At 35.7% G+C, this 16487-nt stretch overlaps 1 protein-coding gene across 6 annotated transcripts in view; it reads left to right on the top strand.

Annotated features, from left to right (window-relative positions):
* The window catches only part of LOC127409602 (1-phosphatidylinositol 4,5-bisphosphate phosphodiesterase beta-4-like), a 109736-nt gene that overhangs the window by 9384 nt on the left and 83865 nt on the right, over positions 1–16487 (top strand). For 5 of the 6 annotated variants that reach the window (XM_051644277.1, XM_051644278.1, XM_051644273.1 and 2 more), the window contains exon 3: positions 2439–2503. The gene's annotated coding sequence lies outside the window, so the exon portion shown is untranslated. Of the gene's footprint in view, positions 1–2438; positions 2504–3316; positions 3350–16487 lie in introns of all 6 variants that reach the window. The other variant, XM_051644276.1, reaches the window with a different exon arrangement.

Below are 16487 nucleotides of genomic sequence, written 5' to 3'. Positions count from 1 at the left end.
AGCGTTTAATACGACTGAGTGAAACGTTTTATTTTCAGTTTAATGTTCAGAGGAACTATCAGAAGTCAGTTAGTAGTTTGACACTGTGACGCTTTCAGAAAATGTTGACATCTTCTGACTCAACCAATGGAGTGAGTTTGGGGCGGGACTATCTGCTTGTCTAACCAATGGTAGATGGAGGGAGTGTTCAGGAAACCTGATTAAAATCAATCATTATTTATACAGTGTGCAGTATATTAATATTACACACTTCCTTACACATCACATGAATGTCATCAATTTTAATTCCATAATGTGACTTCCATAATATTGAAATATTGAAACAGGATATTCAATGAGAATACAGGTGCATCTCAATAAATTAGAATGTCGTGGAAAAGTTCATTTATTTCAGTAATTCAACTCAAATTGTGAAACTTGTTGGCCTTCTGGAAAGTATGTTCATTTACTGTATATGTACTCAATACTTGGTAGGGGCTCCTTTTGCTTTAATTACTGCCTCAATTCGGCGTGGCATGGAGGTGATCAGTTTGTGGCACTGCTGAGGTGGTATGGAAGCCCAGGTTTCTTTGACAGTGGCCTTCAGCTCATCTGCATTTTTTGGTCTCTTGTTTCTCATTTTCCTCTTGACAATATCCCATAGATTCTCTATGGGGTTCAGGTGTGGTGAGTTTGCTGGCCAGTCAAGCACACCAACACCATGGTCATTTAAACAACTTTTGGTGCTTTTGGCAGTGTGGGCAGGTGCCAAATCCTGCTGGAAAATGAAATCAGCATCTTTAAAAAGCTGGTCAGCAGAAGGAAGCATGAAGTGCTCTAAAATTTCTTGGTAAACGGGTGCAGTGACTTTGGTTTTCAAAAAACACAATGGACCAACACCAGCAGATGACATTGCACCCCAAATCATCACAGACTGTGGAAACTTAACACTGGACTTCAAGCAACTTGGGCTATGAGCTTCTCCACCCTTCCTCCAGACTCTAGGACCTTGGTTTCCAAATGAAATACAAAACTTGCTCTCATCTGAAAAGAGGACTTTGGACCACTGGGCAACAGTCCAGTTCTTCTCCTCCTTAGCCCAGGTAAGACGCCTCTGACGTTGTCTGTGGTTCAGGAGTGGCTTAACAAGAGGAATACGACAACTGTAGCCAAATTCCTTGACATGTCTGTGTGTGGTGGCTCTTGATGCCTTGACCCCAGCCTCAGTCCATTCCTTGTAAAGTTCACCCAAATTCTTGAATCGATTTTGCTTGACAATCCTCATAAGGCTGCGGTTCTCTTGGTTGGTTGTGCATCTTTTTCTTCCACACTTTTTCCTTCCACTCAACTTTCTGTTAACATGCTTGGATACAGCACTCTGTGAACAGCCAGCTTCTTTGGCAATGAATGTTTGTGGCTTACCCTCCTTGTGAAGGGTGTCAATGATTGTCTTCTGGACAACTGTCAGATCAGCAGTCTTCCCCATGATTGTGTAGCCTAGTGAACCAAACTGAGAGACCATTTTGAAGGCTCAGGAAACCTTTGCAGGTGTTTTGAGTTGATTAGCTGATTGGCATGTCACCATATTCTAATTTTTTGAGATAGTGAATTGGTGGGTTTTTGTTAAATGTGAGCCAAAATCATCACAATTAAAAGAACCAAAGACTTAAACTACTTCAGTCTGTGTGCATTGAATTTATTTAATACACGAGTTTCACAATTTGAGTTGAATTACTGAAATAAATGAACTTTTCCATGACATTCTAATTTATTGAGATGCACCTGTAAATGTTGGGCAGGGTGTAAAGTGTCTCTATATAACCACTGGATGAATAATAAGAGGGCTTGATGTCGTCAGCTGAAAAGGAAATTAGTTTCAGAGGTGGTGCGGGTTATTATACGTATTTTGATGAACGATTATGAAGATGTGCACTGATGAATTGCTCACAATAACACCTCAAACATGTTTTAAATGTCTGGGTATCTCAGCGAGTATTGACGCTGACTGTCACACCTGGAGTTGCGAGTTCGAATCCAGCTGAGTGACTCCAGCCAGGTAAGCAAACAAACTGGCCCGGTTGCTAGGGAGGGTAGAGTCACATGGGGTAACTTTCTCGTGGTCGTGATTAGTGGTTCTCGCTCTCAATGGGGTGTGTGGTAAGTTGTGTGTGGATCGTGGAGAGTAGCATGAGCCTCCACATGCTGTGAGTCTCCGCGGTGTCATGCACAACGAGTCACGTGATAAGATGCGCGGATTGACGGTCTCAGAAGCGGAGGCAACTGAGACTTGTCCTCCACCACCCGGATTGAGGTGAGTAACCGCGCCACCACGAGGACCTACTAAGTAGTGGGAATTGGGCATTCCAAATTGGGAGAAAAGGGGATAAATTAAAAAACATGTTTTAAGAAAGTTAATTGTGATGTCATGTTGAAAGCGGGCTTGTCTTCTTGTTTTGCAGGAAGTGATCCACTGTTGTCCTCAGCCAATCAGATTGCCCGCATTTGAACTTCCTCCTTCTGCCCGGTAAGAATGTCTTCAATGTTCACCTCAGTAAATGATAAAACTAGTGTGTTATTTGTCAGACAGTGTTAGTGTGGATCAGACATCTCTTTCAGGCTTTCTGTGCGTAATCTGTTCCTGGAAATTTGCTAGTAAACTGAATTAAATGACTTTAATTATCAGTGTTTGATCCACATTTGCGCAGTCATCAAACGAACAAAGTTAGTGCATAATATCCTTTATTAGCTCCGTCTGTTTCCTGTCAAACATCAGCTGATAAACGATGATGCGCTGCACATTTGCTTTTGATGGTTCTCTTTGTCAAAGGATGTTTCCTGTAAAAGACATTGATTGTAATGCAAATGTAACATCTGAAGCAGTGTTTCCCAAACCTTATTAAACTACACCACTCTTTTATAGAGTTTTTTTCCCCTCATGGAAAATAAAGAAGTAAATATGCTAATGAAAACACTCTCTTTATTTAAAAAGTTTCATGTTAATAGTAAACATTGCTTCAAGCCTTTAAAGTAATTATTCAAGAGCCAGTAATAAAATGGAGAGTAAATAGTGCAACTAAACATTAAAAACATCGATATATGAATAAAAACACAATAAAATTAATCTAACTACTTGCTGTAAATGTTTGATAATCCTTTCTGCGTGGTTATTAGCTATTAATAGCTTTATCACATGAATAAAACTGTGCGTCATATGGATTGCCTTTATGTCGACTTTATGTCCTTTTGGAGCTTGAAAGCGTTGGACCCCATTGACTTGCATTGTATAGATATAAAGACATCATATCTACATCAAAATATCTTCGTTTGTGTTCTGCAGAAGAAAGTCATACGCGTTTGAGACGGAATAAGGGTGAGTAAATGAAGAATCATCATTTTCCTTTAAAATAATAACAATTCAAAAAATAATGGAAGGTGCCAGTTTTAATTGTTGTTTCTTTGTGCGTGAACGACGTCTGAAACAAATAAATAAAGTTGAACATATTTAGTGTGCCAAACCAGCTGATGTGCACAAAACTGGAAACTCGTGAGCTCCAGAGCGATGATGAACTCACAGCTGTAGATACGGTATAATAACAGCAGTCTGATGAAATTCTACAAGTGTTTGTAAGCCCAGATCATTTTTCCCATTCTGAGGACGTATGCACTGAAAATAGTGTCTGTGTTCTGAACAAACGACTGCTGTGAACAGTTTTTTTTATCTAAATTGACACTCAAAATCTCCGCTGAAGACTTACCGACTCTAACTTAGAAAACCAGTTGTGTGTAGCCTCATCCTCATGTCCAGCAGATATCACACAGATTTTGAAATGGAAACAATTTCAGCCATCACATTAAATGTTATGTAAGTTAAGATGTACAGTCAGATGGTCAATATGATAATAACCGGTTGACTGTATATTATCACACTTATTACACAACTACTAATCAAATAAAACAATAAATAGATATGAAACATTGCTGATGAAAGAAATTGCTGAAAAAACTCTGTTTAACATGGAAAAGATACCTTTTATCGCATGTCGCGGCATCGCGTCTGTTTAGGAGGACAAGGTGTTACTTGAGACTGAGATTGATACGAGAATTAGGAAAGATAACTTTATACATTATACATTATACCCAGATGATCGCTCTGATATCATGTGGTTGTTATTCAGAGATCTCAGACCGCTGGATAAGCATCAGAATAAGTTTTTTTAAAGCTGCACTACGTAACTTTGTGCTCTCTAGCGACATCTGTGGTTGAAAGTTAATATTGCAAGCAATTTGTGGTCAAACACGTTACGTGAGTCGTGTTTCTGCACTGCTCTTCTGACGGATGAATGATTTGAGTTGAACATCGCCTGTGTGTGATCAATAACTGGAAATATTCAGAGCCATAACGTGCTGTTTTCATGTTCATATTCTGTATGCAATTAAACATTTAAAACTGAAGTATTAGTTGCTTTGATGAAGATAAAAAACACTCTTATTTACATATTTTGAATGAATGAATTTTACACTTATATCTCTTTTCAGACACTGCACTCAAAGCGCTTTTACATAAAGAACAGGGGACTCAATCATCTCAATCCCTACCAGTATAATTTAATAGGATTATTCAAGTGTTTTATTTACTATTAGTCTTTGTATTGTACTAAACTTATCAATTTAAGAGGTGATACTCTGTGGTGATATGGCTGATATGAGTTCAATAGAAGACTTTATTATTGTTATATTATATTGTACAGCCTCAGTTGATAATGCAAGTAAACCGTAATACTACAATAGTATGTTTATAAATGCACAAAATAACACCGTAAACTTAAACATAAAACAAGGATTCAACAATGATGGGGATAAAATATACTTCATTAAACATGAAAATAATATGCTTAAATATGCAATATAACAGTTAAAAGAAGTTAATTTCATAAGTCATAAATATTAGTAAACATGTCACAGTAACGTCCCCCGATAACATAGATACATCACGATCAGTTAACACGCAAGTAATGTACGATTCATACAAACATGACAAGCAATATTAGCTTCAGTTACCCTACCAGACAATATCTCCAGCATTAAAGCAGGTCAACAGGGTTCCTGTAGCTCAACTGGTATAGCATGGCACTAGCAATGCCAAGGTCGTGGGTTTGATTCCCAGGGAACACACAAACTGAAAGAAAATGTATTCCTTGAATAAAAGCATCTGCCAAAACAAAATAAGCATAAATGTAAACAACTTCACCAAACAGATAACAGATAAACATCCATGCAGTCCTGATCTGTGTGTGTGTGACTGAACTGAATGTAGTTTCTCCAGCCGGCACTTCTTTCCTGTGTTTATGGACATGATGTCATGACACAAGGATGAACGACATAAACCAGAGATTTCACGCCAAATCTGACCCAACAGCTCAAAATACAAATCATTTTTATAGGCTTACTGTTGTGAATCTGGGTAAGGTAAGGACATTATTTTGAACACTAATTGTTTAATGGCAATTTGTTCATTTTTAACCAAAAAATCGTACATACTACAGCTTTAATGTTTTAATGCAAGCAATTGTATGGCCTGTGAATAGTTTTGTAAATACTAGAATGGCCCTTGACAGGATAAAAGTTGCCCACTCGCTTCATTAACCTCTGTGTTTACATCAATGTCACGTCAAGAGGGGCATTTTGACCATGAAGTGTATTTGACTGTTCACATGTGCAGCTGCATTCACCACGAGACATGAACACTCTATAGACCACATGCACTAACACTTGAACAGTGCGCGGGTACCAAACTGAGCCGATACTTTTAAAATCGTGACTATTAAAATACTGAACTGAGCAGAGATTGTACGGCACCAGCCAGTCGTGGCAACACCCAGTTTTAGCAGCCACTGATCTAAACTATGTGCAATTGTAAATGTTGTATATGAGTTAATCAAGTGTTCACTATGTAGGAGACACATGCAGGCTTTTTTCTGCGATACTGTTGTTGTTTCAGTGTTCAGAATAGCGCACTTCCATACTACTCGCACTATTTCTGCAGTATGAAGTGTGTTTGCTGTGCAGAGTGTGTGAATTATGCATGAATCTACCACATCTGCTCATTATAGGATACAACAGAGCACACTGTATCAGATACTGTATCCCACAATGCAATGCACTTTACCTTCCTTTTCCAGTGTGATAAATGAACCTGCAGTAATATAATTGATTACATGATCTTGACTCATTAAAGTCCAGACATTTTTACACAGAATTGGATTTAAATGCAAAATAACTGTATTGATTTGATGATAAATACAGTTTTGAATTAACCATGATGATGTCATGTGATGGGTCATTCTCACAAAATCTGTCAGGAAAATGTCCTGGTTCTGTTTGACTCCAAAATCAAAAGAAAAAAATAAGAAATGATATTTTGCGTATAGAAAATAAAGCCTGTTTTTAGGAACATTCTTTTTTTTTTTTTACATTGTGACATAATTTTCATGTCCGTTACGCACCGCCCAATGCTCATTACCGCAGTGTGAAGAAATGATATATTATTTAACCCTTTAAGCTCTGAAGGTGTTTTTAAAGATTTCCTGTTTCAGTGGCATACCCAAAATTAAAGGCTTATAACTCGACAACTAACCCCCCCCCCCCCCAAAAAAAAACAAAACAAGGAGAGTCAAGTGTTTGGTACCATTGTAAAGAAAACATTAAAAATCTTTAATGATATAGATTATGATAACTTCTGAGACTCTCAGCCTAAGAAACTGCTGAAAAATAATTAAATTGAGCCCAAAAATGTACTTTTTTTCCCTATTTTTCTTATTTAAAAAATTATATATCTCTGGGTGTAAATAAGGTGGCTCCGAAAAACTGCTTCAGTTTTGTTTCCAATCATGTCAACTGTATCTGAGAACATTTTTGTGTTGATACGACAAAACAATCAAAAGTTATAGCATTACAAAAATAATTTATCATAGTGTCCAAAAGTCTCTCCAAACAAATAAAACATAATAATTGTACATAAGAACTAATTACACAAGCAAACATAACAATGACTAAAGGTTTGCATAGCATGCAGACATGATTTTAGTAATGAGATTTCACAGAATGAGTTTCATTCTGTGTCATTTGAGTCATCATTGAGTCTGTGTCATGTATTTGGCGCCATCTCCTGGTGGTCATATGTAACATTGTGCTTCATGTGGATTATCTAATGATCTATACATCTGATTATCTTGTGTGTGGACTCATTTGAAAGATAATCGACTCCTCTAAGTAATGATGCGGCATATAAGCAACACCAACATAACTGTCAGAGACATATACTTAGCTATTACTCGCTATATTTTTGTCTGTGAGTAAAACAAATAGGCTGGTTGTATTCTACTCTTTGAGATCTTTCCAACAACATATGACACATGTTTGATCAGTTTGATATTTTTACTGATTACAATAATATGAACATAAAAATATTATATTTATGTAAATATTACATTTACTAATTTTTTTGTTTATATATTGATGTATTTTTATTTATTGTTGTTGTCATACATATTTTGTTATATTTAGTCATATTTTTTTCTGTATGTTAATTTTGTGTTCCCTATTAACATTAGGAAATGTAACATTATTTAGGTGGAGACTTTAAATAAGTCCTCATGGGTTTTTCTGCCTCTCCCTGAACTGTATATAAAATGTTATCTTTGCTATTTCATTTTTTGTATACTTGTTAAATCGTGCAAAAATAAAAATACAAAATAAAAAAAATACACAATGCAAATTTTGTAATAAATTATCAAAACGAAACACTTCTGATTTATCTGCAAATTTCAAAGCACTTGTTCAGTTTTGGTCATAATGTCTACATGCATTGGAAAGTAGAGCTTCTAAACTTTCAAACGATACCTGTTTTGTGTTGGTCAAGACTGTAGTTATTAATATTTTGACGATTATTTTATATTCAGATTATTATTTTTATTTCAGAATCAGACTGAGCTTTAATGCCAAGTGTTCTCATGTACACAAGGAATGTTTTTGGTGACAGGAGAAACAAGTGCACACTGAAAATTACAGTGAGAATATAAAACAAGGTAAGCGGGCCCATCTGAGCTTAATGGGTTAAATTGTAAAGTATTTATACATTATAGTAGTGCTCCCTTGGTACTGCCTTTTACTTTTACTGATTCTAATTTAAAAATCACCAGCATCTTTTTATTTACTGTACTGTAATACAGTGTGACACTGTTGAGAATTGGGGAGTAAAATGTGCAGAAAAATTCGTGTCCTGACAATAATAAAAATCTAATGGCTGTAAATTTTGACTATAAATCTCATATTTTTTGCATTGATTTGTAGTTAAATATGATCAAGTTTTTAACAATGAACTTATTGCTGATGAACCATCCGAATTAGTTTCATTTTGTGCAATTGTTGTAAAAATAATTTTTAAGTGGAAAAGGTGCATCACAATGAAGTTGATTTACAGTATAGATGTGGTTTGTGTTCATATCTGTTTACTAAATAAAGATGATATGAGTTTAACTGCACAGTGTGAGTGTAGCACTTCATATTTTTGTCCATGTTTATCAGACGAGGTAAATGAGTCCAAATGAGGATTAATTGCAGCTCTTGTGAGATTCGTATTGTTTTGACTTCTGAGAAGGGAATCGAGCAGTGAATAGATCTATAAATACAACACCATCCCACTGGGACGCTGAAGTGCCATTGTGAGACGTTCACTGTAAGTCATCGTGGCTCGATGCTTCTGGACGAGGGGCTGTTAACAACGGACGCCGTTGCTATGGAGACGTGCTGTGTCAGAACGGAGCAGCATCTGTTTGTCAAGAAAGATTTTCTGTCTAATAGTTGAAAGGAGAAATGGTCAATATAACGGACATGGATGTTCATTTGTTCTCCTGAAATGACCTCGGCGGGGAAACAACCAGCACCTTGAGCTGAGAAATTCTAACAATATTCAATATATATTGAATAAATGTATTTATGTATTGGATTTGAAATTACTTATAAGAAAAAGAATCATCATTTGAACCAAAGTCATTGTAGCCAAAATAGATTCAAAATGCTTAAAACAGGAATTAAAATGCAGTAAATAATCTAGTTAACAATAATCAAGGCATGTTTTCCACACAGTTTTTAAAGGGACAGTCCACCCAAAAATGAAAATTCCCTCATCATTTACTCACCCTCATGTCATCCCAGATGTGTATGACTTTCTTTCTTCTGCAGAACACAAATGAAGATTTTTAGAAGGATATTTCAGCTCTGTAGGTCCATACAATGCAAGTGAATGGTGACTAGATCTCCAAAAAGCACATAAAGGCAGATTAAAAGTAATCCATAAGACTCCAGTGGTTTAATCCATGTCTTCAGAAGTGATACAGTATGATAGGTGTGGGTGAGAAACAGAACAATATTTAAGTCCTTCCATACTATAAATCTCCACTTTCACTTTTGCATCTGTAAGTCGCATGTGGTGCCTGTTTAGTTTCACTTTCACATCTGAATGTGTTCATCCAGTTCTTGAGAGAAGTTGTATTTCTATTTCTGTTTATTTCTGTTATGTCATGATACTGTGACATTTAATTCAATATATATGTTATGAAATCACATCACACTAAAGGAGGTAACTCTTGTTTTCTGGATACACTTTTCTTCTGCATTTAATCTCTTAAACTCTGTGGAACTGCCGACGGGGCGCTACAGTATATTGCGAAAACATTTGTGCTTAAAATGCTCAAGTCCCCGTATATATAAGTCAGGCATATGAGGTATCGTATGAAAGTTTAGAATCTGAACTTTTCAGAGATAACCATCACTTCTGCATTTATGTTACTTAAAATGACAAGATAAAGCCTTAAACATCAGCATCGCAAATAAGCGACACCTAGTGGTTATGTGGTAGAAAAATTAATATATAATAGTGTTTCACATAGCATTAAATGGACAAGTCATATATCAAATGAAAGCTCTCATTCTCAATGTGACTGTACAGTTTATTTATGTGCACTAATACCACAGTTTGAAAGATTTTCAAAAGAATCACTAAGTGAAATATGATTTTTGTAAGATATCAAATATAAACGTATCTTATATGCTCCAATAACTGCTACTGTAAGCCCTAAATAGCCAAAAACTTGATATGTGCCTCTACCTTAGGAAGATCTCTAAAAAATGTCTGTGAGCTTGCTTGTGTGAATAATCCAATGTTATATATTAGATGTTCAGAACAAAATATGCGGTCCCGCAGGAAAAGCATGCAAAACAAATCACCGGAATAATATGTTATTGACTATTGATGATGAAATGTTATACATCATCATAAAGGGGAGTATCTCAGCTTTCTAATGACACTTATATGTATTCAATGAAATAATGAAGGTGGTGCATGAACTGAAAATTAGACTGAATGTCTATGGACGAGCACATCTGTGAGGGCTAAAATGTGTTAGAGCGCCACCTACATTTCAGATCTGTGTATTATGATGGAATGTGATAGTGCTGTTTCATTGCTGGGCAAAGTAAAAAAAAAAATCAACACACCATTTAAAAAAAAAAAAGCTTCATTTTGTTGCAACGCAAATGTTCGCTCCAGGTGTGATTGGCTTGTTAGGAATCCGTTGTTTCGATTCAAAATGTTAATCAGTGTGATGATTCGCGTTTGGTGTGAAAAGACCTTTAGAAAGTAAAACAAAATTTTTTCCAAATATTCCACAGTATAAAGATAGAAATGCATTTTCCATTGCAAGTACCATTGAACGTTTCCCAAAGTCTAAGTGGGAAGTTGACTAATTGACCCTTCACGAAGCTCCGCCCCCCTTGGTTTCTGTTGCATGCTGGACAAGCTCTGCAGTACTTCTCATAGGAATAAATGGGAGCTGTATGCTATAAAATCCATTTCATGTGCTTCTCTAGATTTATTTAAAGAGTTCTAAAAAGAAAGAAAAAACTCTCTATTACATGTAACCCGGCAACAAAATTTCTTTGAATTTGTTTTACATCAATCGAAAGAACTAGCCTCCACAGGTTGTGTATTCATTGCAATGTGCATAAAATCTCTTAAACACTCATCCTCCAAAAAATTAATCGTTGCTATCCACTTTCCTACAGAAATCGTGAAGCCGCATTCACATGATTGACGGCACTTTGAACGCTACATGAAAAGTGCTTGCAGAGAACGTCTTGTTTGCTTTTAGCGCAGACACTGTTCACGTAATGATACTTCATCCCAATTCTCCGGTACGATGGAAGCGGAATGCGGTGTTGAGGAAATGCTGATGCTTCAAAAAAAGATGGTTAAGAGGTCTTTTGTCCATCAGTTGATCACCGACACACTGTTGTGTGTGTGTGTGTGTGTGTGTGTGTGTGTGTGTGTGGTGTGAACGTTAGTGTAATGTCCCGACACATTGCAAAGATTCATCTCTATAGTGTTCATAACTCACTCTGAGATTAATAAAATACCAGAATCTAATGTGAAAACTGGGAAATGTGTTAATTGCATAAAGCAAAAATGAATACTTTAAACATTTGAAATGAGTCAAACTCACCGACTCTATCTGTGTTTTTCTGCTGAAGTTTAAATGAGAGACACTATTAAAACATCTCTGTGTTAACACTCTCATCGACACACAAAACAGACAGATGAAACTCGTCTAAAGTTATTCAAATAAAAAGTGACAGACGGACCGATATATCTGATGACTGTGTGTTTTATCTAATCTTTATTTAAGCAGTAATTCAGATGGACGTGTAATAATGGTTCCATATAAGTGCAGATCATGTTCTGAGAGTCATTTACCCATAATCCTGTGTTCTTCTGTAAAAGGCAGCGTTCTATTTCTGTGTGTCTGGAAAATATTCACTCTTTCTCTCTCTTGCCTTATCTGTGAACTTCAGAGCACACAAACTCTCATTTGGTGTTCATGTTAGGTACATATTTGGGTAGAGATAATACAGGGGAATTGTGGAGTTTTCCGCTCGACCGTCTCTCTCTCTCTCTCATACTGAATCCAGATGTGAGTGCAGTAATGTGATCGACCTGTAGTGGCTCACAGATGTTATTATTAGTCACCACAGCATCTCTGTGTGATAATGATGAAGCTGCAGAGCCACTGGACCACACAATCATACGCCTTTATTTCTCATTAAAACAAACACATTTCAACTTTTGTCTAATATAAACTCTTCATTTAATCACCTTCATTAAATATTAAAGAATTCACCCAAAAGTATAAATTATTTATGTACTCATACTCATGTCGTTCCAACCCTTTAAGACTTTCTTTTTCCTTTTTTCTGTGGAACACAAATGGAGATGTTTAGTAGAATGTTCATGCTGCTGTTTTCAATTCAGTAAAAGCAAACAGTGACCAGGAGCTGTAAACTCTGAAAATAACATCAACAACAACAACATAACAAAAAACACTATAAAAGTATCATAACAGTCATTCATATGAATCATGCTCTATAAGTCTTCTGAAGTCATATGATAGCTTTGTGCGAGGAGCAGACTAAAATTTAAGATGTTATTCACTGATAATCTTTCCATCCCTTGAGCTGTTAACCGCTGTGACCGGATCATTGAGTCACTAACTTGAACTCAAGAACTGAATCAATCCGATTCATGAACCGCGTCAATCAGTTCATTGAAAAGAATTGGCTTAACTCTTTAAGAGCTCTGAAGGTGTTTTTAAAGATTTCCTGTTTCAGTGGCACACCCAAAATTAAAGGCTTATAAAAAATAAAAAAAGTGGGTCAACTTTTTGCATTTTTTAATGTTATAGATTATGATACATTCTGAGACTCTCAGCCTAAGAAACTGATGAAAAATCTAAAAATAAATTGCCAAAAATGTCCTTTTTTTCTTGTTTTTCTTATTTGACATTATATATCTCTGGGTGTAAATAAGGAGGCTCTGAAAAACTGCTTTTGTTTTGTTTCCAATCATGTCAACTGTATCTGAGAACAATTTAGTTATAATTTAGACTCGTTTGAAAGATAATCACCTCCTCTAAATAACGATATGTGATATTTTATGTTCCGTTTATGTTTTGTGAAGTTATAAGTGAAAACGCGGCATATAAACAACACAATCATAATTGTTAAAGACATATACTTAGCTATTACTCGCTATATTTGTGTCTGTGAGTAAAACAAATAGACTGTTTGTATTCTACTCTTTGAGAGCTTTCCAACAACATATGACACATGATTGATCAGTTTGATGTTTTTACTGATTACAATAATATGTACAGTGCAAAATTATTAATAAATGATCAAAATGTAACACTTCTGATTTGTCTTTAAATTTCAAAGCACTTGTTCAGTTTTGGTCATAATGTCTACATGCATTGGAAAGTAGAGCTTCTAAACTTTCAAACGATACCTATTTTGTGTTGGTCAAGACTGTAGTTATTAATATTTTGATGATAATTTTTTTCTTCCTGCGGGCCTGTCCGAGCTTAAATGGTTCAAGGACTGATTTGTGCACTCATCTGAGTGATTCAGGACATATGGACACTTTAATGGTACTTTTATTTAACAGTGTTATTTTCCCCTCTTGTATTAAAAATTGGAGCATGAAATTTCTCCTTTTGAGTTCCACATAAACAATCACAGCATACTGGTTTGAAATAAGGGCGAGTAAATAATGACTGAGTTTTATTGTGTCTGAACGAGTCGTTTAAATAAACTGTTGTTTTCATTGAAAGTGCCGACTGTTGAAGAAACAATCACACTTCATCTGCCACACACGGACGTCTTAATTGCTGGGCTGCTTTTGTACCATTTGGGGTGATTATTGGGCTGACGGTCTCTCTCTCTCTCTCTCTCTGTGAGTTTTGACTATGTTTGGGCAGAAGCTGCAGTGGTTAAGAGCAGGTCAGACGGGCTGGTGATCTTTTGCCCTGTTAATCTGCTGTTTGAATTCTGCAAATAAACATCTCGTTCTGCTTTCATTACGCCTCATTAGACTATTATACTTGAAGATTTTATAACATCATTATAATATGTGTTGTAAATGTCACAAGTCAATATTTTATTCCATGATGTCATAATTAAAGGGAGAAACCGTGTTATTGTTGTTCTGTTTCCAGTGAATTCTGATCGCAGGTGCCGCAGGTGTTTACTTTAACTGAAGCTCAAAACAGGTTCAACAAAAAGGATTTCTTCTGCAGGCGTGTTGACAGTGTGTTATGTGTACTTCAGCTGTTAGTTTTCACAGTAAAAGCGTTTTGGAAAAGTTGCATCTTTATATGTATCCCCTGTAAAGCGCTGCTGCTACAGCCGTACACATTCAGACGGACGTCTATAACTGTTGACTCGAATCTCACGCTGTTGTGTTTTTTTATGTCCACCACAAGCGTCGTGTTTTAAGATGCTGTGTCAAGGTGACAATAGTCCAAGTCTCGAGCCCCCTGCTAAATGATAAAAAAAATAAAAAATAGCTAGTTTAGCTATGTATTTTTATGTGGCCAGAAAAAAAAATAGACAATTTTCATTAAAAACTTTTCTTTGTGAAATAAATAAATATCTCCGTAATGTAACTCCAGACACCAGCTGTACATTTATACAATTTTAGTCCAAGAATATTAGGAGTCATTCTTACTTGACAGCATATTTTTATCAATATTATTATTTATTTATTATTATTAAGAAATACATTCAGACTGCAAATGTTTTTTCTTTTTCTGATCTATAGATAGTTTTTCACTGTCCTTCATTCCTTTGTTTTCCACATGTAGTTTGACTGTACAAGGAAATTAATTCCTGCTTGTCAAAATGTTTTTAAAGATAACTAGAGAAGATCCCATCTGCTCAAAGATATTCCAGTGAGTGAGTCTGAAATGAGTTTATAAATCTGTTTTGATGGTTTAATGCGACTCAGTGGAGTTTCTGAAGAATCTGACTGAAGCGACTGCTCTTCTTGAGATACTAGTTACAGCAGAGATCGATCGATCCGTACATGAGTGACAGACTCTTAGGGGATTGTGGGTTTGACAGCAGATCGAGACGTCAGAAAGTTGAGGATGCTTTATGCAAATGAATGCTGAAAAAACGATGTGTAGCCTGTTGCTTCAACACATTAAGCTCTGAAGATGTTTTTAAAGATTTCCTGTTTCAGTGGCATACCCAAAATTAAAGACTTATAACTCAACAAAAAACAAGGAGGGTCAAGTGTTTGGTATTATTGGAAAGAAAACGTTGAAAAAAATTAATGATACAGATTAAGATACATTCTGAGACTCTAAGAAACTGCTGAAAAAATAAAAAATAAAATGAGCCAAAAATTTACTTGTTTCCTTATTTTTCTGATTTGACATTATATTGCTCTGGGTGTAAATAAGGTGGCTCTGAAAAACTGCTTTTGTTTTGTGTCCAATCATGTCAACTGTATCTGAGAAAATGTTTGTGTTGATACGACAAAGCAATCAAAAGTTATAACATTACAAAATAATTTATCATAGTGTCCAAAAACGTCTCCAAACAAATAAAACATAATAATTGTACATAAGAACTAATTACACATGCAAACACAACAATGACTAAAGGTTTGTATAGCATGCAGACATGATTTTAGTAATGAGATTTCACAGAATGAGTTTCACTCTGAGTGTCATTTGAGTCATCATTGAGTCTGTGTCATGTATTTGGCGCCATCTCCTGGTGGTCATATGTAACATTGTGCTTCATGTGGATTATCTAATGATCTATACATCTGATTATCTTGTGTGTGGACTCATTTGAAAGATGATCACCTCCTCTAAGTAATGATATGTGATATTTTATGTTCTGTTTATTTTTCATGATGTTATAAGTTAAAACGTGTCATATAAGCAACACCAACATAATTGTTAAAGACATATACTTAACTATTACTCGCTATATTTGTGTCTGTGAGTGAAACAAATAGACTGGTTGTATTCTACTCTTTGAGAGCTTTCCAACAACATATGACACATGTTTGATGAGTTTGATGTTTTTACTGATTACAATAATATGTACAGTGTCATTTAAAAAAAAAAAAAAATCAGTATTTTTGTCTTGTTATCCAGTAAAAATATCTAGCTGACAAAAATTGCATCAGATATTATCGATGTGATATTATGTGGTGTGTGTGTGTGTGTTTAACTTGAGTGTCAAACATGCTCAAGGTGTGTTTTATTTGCAGTAGTCATGTGCAGTTAACAGTGTACACACACACACACACGTTGGTATTGGTGGTTTACGATGACTCTCCATAGACCTAATGATTTTTACCCTGTACAAATGTACTATTCTATATCCTAACCCTACCCCTAAACCTAAGCATCACTGAAACCTTGTGGCATTTTTACATTTTCAGAAAAACATTGTTTAGTATGAATTACTGGGACACTAAAAATGTCCTCATAAACCACATTTATAGCATAATATCCTCGTAACTACTAGCGTATAACCTAAATCATGTCCTCTCACACACACACACAGTTCTGGTCTACGGTCAATAGCAGTCCAGT

The sequence above is a fragment of the Myxocyprinus asiaticus genome, chromosome 19 (assembly GCF_019703515.2).
Source record: "Myxocyprinus asiaticus isolate MX2 ecotype Aquarium Trade chromosome 19, UBuf_Myxa_2, whole genome shotgun sequence".
Classification (NCBI taxonomy): Eukaryota; Metazoa; Chordata; class Actinopteri; order Cypriniformes; family Catostomidae; genus Myxocyprinus; species Myxocyprinus asiaticus.
Note: the sequence above shows the minus strand (reverse complement) of the source record. Positions and strands in the feature narration are given on the sequence as shown.